Here is a 6930-nt window from a genome sequence, read left to right as displayed (position 1 = left end):
ACCTTTTGTTAGTTCAAGTTTGGAGCTCTCTCATTATTCTCTCTCTCTCTCTCTCTCTCTCTCTCTCTCTTTCACTCTTGGTCATTTAAAGTTTTCTTGGAGCACTCTAAGTTTGGATCAAGGAAGGAAAAGAAAGCAAAGGGAAAGGAAGGAAACAAGGATTAAGCAACTTCAGCAGGAATACTTGTAGGTAACCTTTTGCATGTGTGATTTCCTAGCTTGTTTGGACATACATGGCTTTGCATGTTGGTGTATGGTTCTCTTGTTGTCATTGGCATGGTTTTGTCGGGTTATGACAGTGGATTTCAGAATCTAGGGCAGAGGTGGTCTCAAGGTTCATTCCAAAAGGCCTAGGAATCCCTTGACCGGTTTTGGCAGGATACATGGTAAAGCCTGAGGGAGCAGTCTCAGTTTCGGGCCTAGTGATCCGATTTTGGATTACGGTAAAGCTTGAGAGAAAAGGAGATGGAAAATTCTTCAAGGATAGTGATGGATTATGTATGGCATTCCAAGTTTGGTTCAGTTGTGATCGAAGCATTGATTTTGGTGTGATCATGGTTTGATGAGGGTGGAGGTGGCTTAACCTCTGGATTCCCTTGGTTGTTCTCGGATTGGTTGTTCTATTAGATCCCACATTCATGCTTGGAATATGGAACGGGGGTGACTGACTGAAATAGAGATTTGGTTCAGCCATGTCTATGGTCGGGTGGTACGTGGAAGTCCCAAACCTGGTCAGATTTGCCTATGATTAATAAAAGCTAAGTTCTCTTACTTTTGCACTGATTTATATGTGGATTTAATGGTTGTCATATCTCTGATATTTATATGGTTTTATGCTGGTTATAAGCATGGTTGAATGACTGGTTTATGTCATGGTTATTTCATATATTTACTTGTAACTGTTAAATGGATGGATGCAAGACCTAATTGATGATGTAGTAATTCAATGGAGAAGGAGGTGATCCTTCTGGTTATGTTTCATAAGTTGTTTCAGTCGTTTATGATTTGTCTTGTATCCTAGACCTGTAGGTTGCATTGATGCCAAGTGTTTGAAAGAACGTCAAACCCAGTTGGGGATGCTCAAGCCTAGTCTTGAGGGTGATTTTGGATTGATCAGCATCGTTATCATGTTTTTAATGAATTTTGGAAGTTACAACAAGTTATGGACAGAGGCCAGGATTATGGGCTAAAAAGGTGGCTTAAATCCTGGGGTCGCTCGCACAAAACTAGCAATTTTGGTCCACAGTCGTTGGCAGGCAGACCTGTGAGAGAGGCTTTGGGTTTCTGGCCACTCCCTTGCCCATAGCATGAGAGTGACTATGGCCAAAGAGCTACAGAATAGCGTTGGGAACCAGGGACAGGCTGTCTGAGTGGTTGACTTGTCTCTTGAGGGTTCTATTGATGATGTTGGATGAATGTATGTGATGTTCCATCAATTCCACTTCCTTAAGGTGATGTAGGAGGTTGAATCTGATCATAGTAGCATCTCCTCATGTTTACCCCGATTAGCATGGTTAATTTGGGTAGACCTGGGAGGGGGTGTTACAGTCAACTTTAATGGGGCCTCGAAAGGAAATCACAACCAAGCCAATTATGGTGAAGTCTTTTCTAATGGACAAATTCTACACTTATATGTAAGCGTTATAGGTCACAACACCAATAATGTTGTTTAAATATGGGCTCTTGAACATGGTCTTACAATTGTTATACACAAACAATTTCATAAGCTTATTATTGAAGGAGATTCCAAGACCATTATCTTATCTTCTGCAAAATTAAATGTGGGATAGATCCTTCTAAGATATTTAAGAGTTGGAGGTTGGAGGCATCCATAGGAAATGTTGCAAATCTCCTGGCTAAAATCACAACTCCCCTCCTCTAACATGCTCGTCGAGAAAGCAATAAACTGACACATAAGCCAGCTAATTATGGGTTTAGTATAAAAAATCTTCTTTTTGACAGAGACTAGACCCATAACATTCTCGATTCCCTCCATTTACATTGTTAGGAGATGACTGCAAAGGAACTCATTCCCCATGGAGGGTGCCTTGGAGTGGGCACTCCCCCTTGCCTTAATATAATGGAATTTAGATTATAAAGGAGATATAACTCCTATGATACCTAACACCCTGCATGTATTTGGGTCAAACCACATGCCATGGCTTGCTCCTCGCACCGATATAGATGTCATTTGCAATAGGTGGGCAACACCATAAGGTACAAGATATCTTCATGGATTAATGCAATGGCTCTCTACCACACTCAACTCATGACATAATTAGCAACAAGTCTAAATTCTCATTCATTTTGTACAAGGGATACCAACTATGGGGACTCAATCCACTCTGCTTCATGACACCCTGAATTTAAACAAAATCTAATCTCATTGGCAATATTGACTCCAATCCCTTGGTTGGCAATGCAAAGACTGCATTTGGCCTCTGAATCACTAGCTTTACGTTGTTCAGATTTTCAGCCTTGGCAATTCTCCACAGTCCAATGCATGCACAATGCTCAAGAATGATCGTGCTTAGAATTGTTAGTGTTGCACTCTTATTTACTAGTTTCCCTTCACCAGTTTCTATAAGAGTTCTTGAAATTGGTCTCACTATGGAAATCTCACTGTTCAAGGTAAGTGCTCTATCCGTTAGGATTTCTTATTTTTTTGTCTATTTTTGCTCATACTTGTTGAATTGTGGGTTAGCTGCGTTCTGGGTTCACATTTCTCTAATGGGTTTTGTGGTTAGGTTCTACCTCTAGTACCTTGTTCTCTCATCTTGACCCTTTCCTCTCTTTTTCTCTCACCCTCCTTTATCTTAGAATCTTACATTATTTAGGTTACACATCTCTTTCTCCTCTTAGATTTACCTTGTCTTGTTCACTTATTAGCGAACTCTCTTTGGTTGGTCCCACCTCACCCTTGTTCTCTTGCCCCTCAACCACCCGTCTGTGGCTCTCCCTACATCGATGTTGCTTTTCACTTCCCTTCGAGCTTCATTCTATTTCTGTGTAATCATGCCTCTTGAAAGACCAACTTCTGGCTAAAGAGGAGGTCACCAAGGGTGTTCCTTTGTCTCTGAGCCTATGGACCACCACATTGCCTCCACTTCTTGACTCTTTTCCCAAGCTAATGCCTAGGACTCTATGGCTTGTTACCAGGAACTCATTCCTAATTCAGTCTGACATGATTGAACATGTAGAAGCAGAGGTGCATCGTGATTGACATTTCATCCTTGATCACCATGTTGATGTAACCACTCAGGATTGGATCCTTGACATTGGAACCTCAACCCAGTCATGTTTCTCTTGCTACATGCAAGCTGTCATTATTTATTAGCACACCAAAATCCTTATGGGCCAAGTTGCCATTGATCGCGTAGAAAATCAACATGAGAACTCCATCAAATTGGCAAAACTAGAGGAAAATATTGACGACATAAATCACAAGCTAACCACTCTAGCCAGGATATCAACCAACGTCTCCTTCTTCTTGAATAAGGAGGGTGTTTGGCCAACATAGATGCTTGGAGACTCAGCCCACTATGTAAGGTCCGTATACTACTAGTGTAACCCCTTATTGTTATTAGTACAACCCCCTTATTATATTGTTGTGCCCATGTAGTCCCCATATTTTTATTATTGTGTCCCATATAAGCCCACTATTGTTATTATTGTGCCCTTACATTATTATTGTTATGTCGGCTCTGATTATATTATGACCCCTTAGACTCCTATATATAGAAAGGAGGTATTGTCATTTGTATCATCTAAGAATTGTTCATTTGTGTAATGTAAAGGAGGTTTTCCCCTCAAAGAGGCTTATTTCTAAGGGATTGATCTGTCTTTTCTATCTTTTTATGAGCTGGTTTCATAACATTTGGTATCAGAGCTTTGGATTCTAGGGTTTCGCTGCTCCAAATAGGTCATCGTGGCATTTTCGCTATAACTTTTTCGCTACGAAGTTTCAGAAGCTAAAAAAAAGACCCATTTGAGAAGGAATCAGTCTGAACCTTGGGTACAAATTTCAGATCTTGTCTCGCTATATTTTCGGAGATATGATATGAGGAAGTTAGGGTTTTTGCAAGCTCCAGAATTTCATCTCAAACAGGTCATCGTGGAATTTTCGCCATAATATTTTTTCTATGAAGGTTTAGATTCTGAAATTAAAACCCATTTGAGCCGAAATCTTGGTGAAGCTTGGGTCCAAATCTCAAATCTTGTCTCACTATATGTTTGGAGATATAATATGAGGAAGTTAGGGTTTTTGCAGACTCCTGAATTACATTCTAAACAGGTGACCTTGGGAAAATCATCATAACTTTCTCTCTAAGCAACAAATTGAAATTTCGTCAGAAGTTACAGAAAGAGGACAGTCTGTAGTTTTTGGTATATATTTTTTAGATTCAAAAGACGAAACAATGACATGTGGCATGTCGTACAAGTTCGCTCTACTGAAACATTATATAATCAGGTCATCTTAGGAGATTGGGCATAACTATTTCTTGGAGAATCAAATTTTGATCAGACTTGCGCGGTTAGAAAGAGGACCCAGAGGGCTTCTACAGGAGACAATTTTAGAACTGGGTGATCTGAAAGTACAGAGTTACTGTTGTTTCAAGATCGAGCTCCTAAAATCAAGAAAAGGTGATATGAGGAAGTTTGATGGAAAGGATCCGGTAAATTGGATATTACAGATGGAGCAATATTTTGATCTACATGAAGTGCAACTGTTACAAAAGGTAAGTATTGCATCTTCATATTTAGAACCAGATCTATTTTTATGGTATAAAGGGCTTTGTTCTCGTAAAGCACTTGTTACTTGGTCAATTTCACAAAGGAAATGATAGCACATTATGAGGATACAAAGAGAAACACCTTCTTTAGCCAATTGATAAATATAAAAAAAAAGTGTTCAATGGCTGAGCACATTGAGGACTTTCAAAAATTGAATATAAGGGAAAATGATTTTCTAGAGAAGTAGATGATTGATGTCTCCATAGGGACTTTAAAGGATAACATTCAACATGAGGTTCGTCTTTGGGAACCTGATTCATTGGAGAATGCATTCAGGGTGGCAAGAAACGTGGAAAGCAAAATTATGGCAACAAGGAATTCTACCCCTCACAACTATAAATATGGACGTGTTGTTTCTCCTAGCCTTCCAAAACCTACAAGGTTGACACCACAACAATTGGAAGAAAAAAGAGAAAAAGGGCTTTGTTACAATTGTGATAACAAATACATTAAAGGTCATAAGTGTGTTGAGAAGAAATTATATTACATTGATTGTGAAGAGGAGGAAAAAAAGGATCAAGAAACGTTAAAAGAAGAGGATATACACCAAGAACCAACCCCAGAGAAAGAAGAAATGAATCTGACCATATCTTGTAAAGCATTGACAAGAATTACCACTCCTCAAACTCTTAAGATAGAAAGACATATCAAGAAGAAAAAGGTTGAAGAAGTGAAAGATCTGTTGGAGATCAGATGCACAACAAATAATAAAACATATACACAGCCATAAAATCATGCACAGGAAACACAGAAATTTAACGTGGTTCACCCAACCAATCTGGGCTACGTCCACCAAACATAGGCATCAGCAATCTTATTAATCAAACAGGAGATTACAATTAATCAATTCCTCACAAACTCTCACACTACAAAAAACAATCCGTACGGATACCTGTTTTATAGCAAGGATAATCTAACTGCCTCATAAATCCTCTCACATCAAATTTAGGATGCATTAACTCCCTCCCAACAACCTGGAGCTAATCTAGCAACCAATTCCTATTGGTGTCACACATTAGAGATTTTTGCCTAATTTATGAAACAGAAAATCTCAACAATCTCCACCTTGACAACAATTAGCCTGATGCCCTGTTTGTTTATTATTTTATCTTTTCTGCAAGCCAAGAGAAGCCAAACACCAGCGTAGCTTCTCTAACAAAACTGGTTTCGTGAACATGTCTGCACAATTCTCCTTTGTATGCACCTTTTCAAGAGAGACTCCCCTTTCAGTGATACCTGTCTTACAAAATGGTACTTAATTGGAATATGCTTTGATTTACTATGATAGGCCGGATTCTTAGCCAAATGTATTGCGCTTTGACTATCACAAAGTAACCTGATGTTGTCCTGTAACCTACCAAACTCACCAAGCAAACCTTTCAACCAAACCACCTCTTTGCAAGCATGCGAAGCAGCAATGTATTCTGCTTCAGTAGTGGATAAAGCGACAATGTTCTGTAGCTTTGACATCCAGCTTATAGCTCCACCTGCAAGAGTAAAGACATACCCTGAAGTTGACCTTCTCTTATCCAAATCACCTGCAAAATCAGAATCAACATATCCGCAAACAAATTCACTACTCTTATTGTAAGTGATATAATAACTACTTGTGCCTCTCAGATACCGAAGCACCCATTTCACTGCTGACCAGTGTTCTTTACCCGGATTTGCCATGTACCTGCTGACAACCCCAACAACATGTGAAATATCTGGTCGCGTACACACCATCGCATACATTAAACACCCTACTACATTAGCATATGGAATTCGAGACATAAATTCCTTTTCTTCATCTGAATTAGGACATAAACTCGAAGAAAGCTTGAAATGGGAAGCGAGAGGGACTGTCACAGGCTTCACGTTATTCATACCAAACCTCAAAAGTATTTTCTCAATATACTTTTGTTGTGATAGCCATAGCTTACCATTGCTTCTGTCTCTGAAAATCTCCATGCCCAAAATCTGTCTTGCTGCTCCTAGATCCTTCATATCAAATGTCCTTGCCATTTGAGCCTTCAACCTGTTGATTTCTTCTATGCTTTTGCTTGCTAAAAGCATATCGTCAACACACAATACCAAGATAATGAATATGCCATTTTTAAATTGCTTAAAATACACACAATGATCATATTCACT

Source organism: Pinus tabuliformis, chromosome 2_2 (genome assembly GCF_031772625.1).
Source record: "Pinus tabuliformis cultivar Carrire ecotype Pingquan chromosome 2_2, CPIR1, whole genome shotgun sequence".
NCBI classification, from domain to species: domain Eukaryota; kingdom Viridiplantae; phylum Streptophyta; class Pinopsida; order Pinales; family Pinaceae; genus Pinus; species Pinus tabuliformis.
This window is presented reverse-complemented; position numbering follows the sequence as displayed.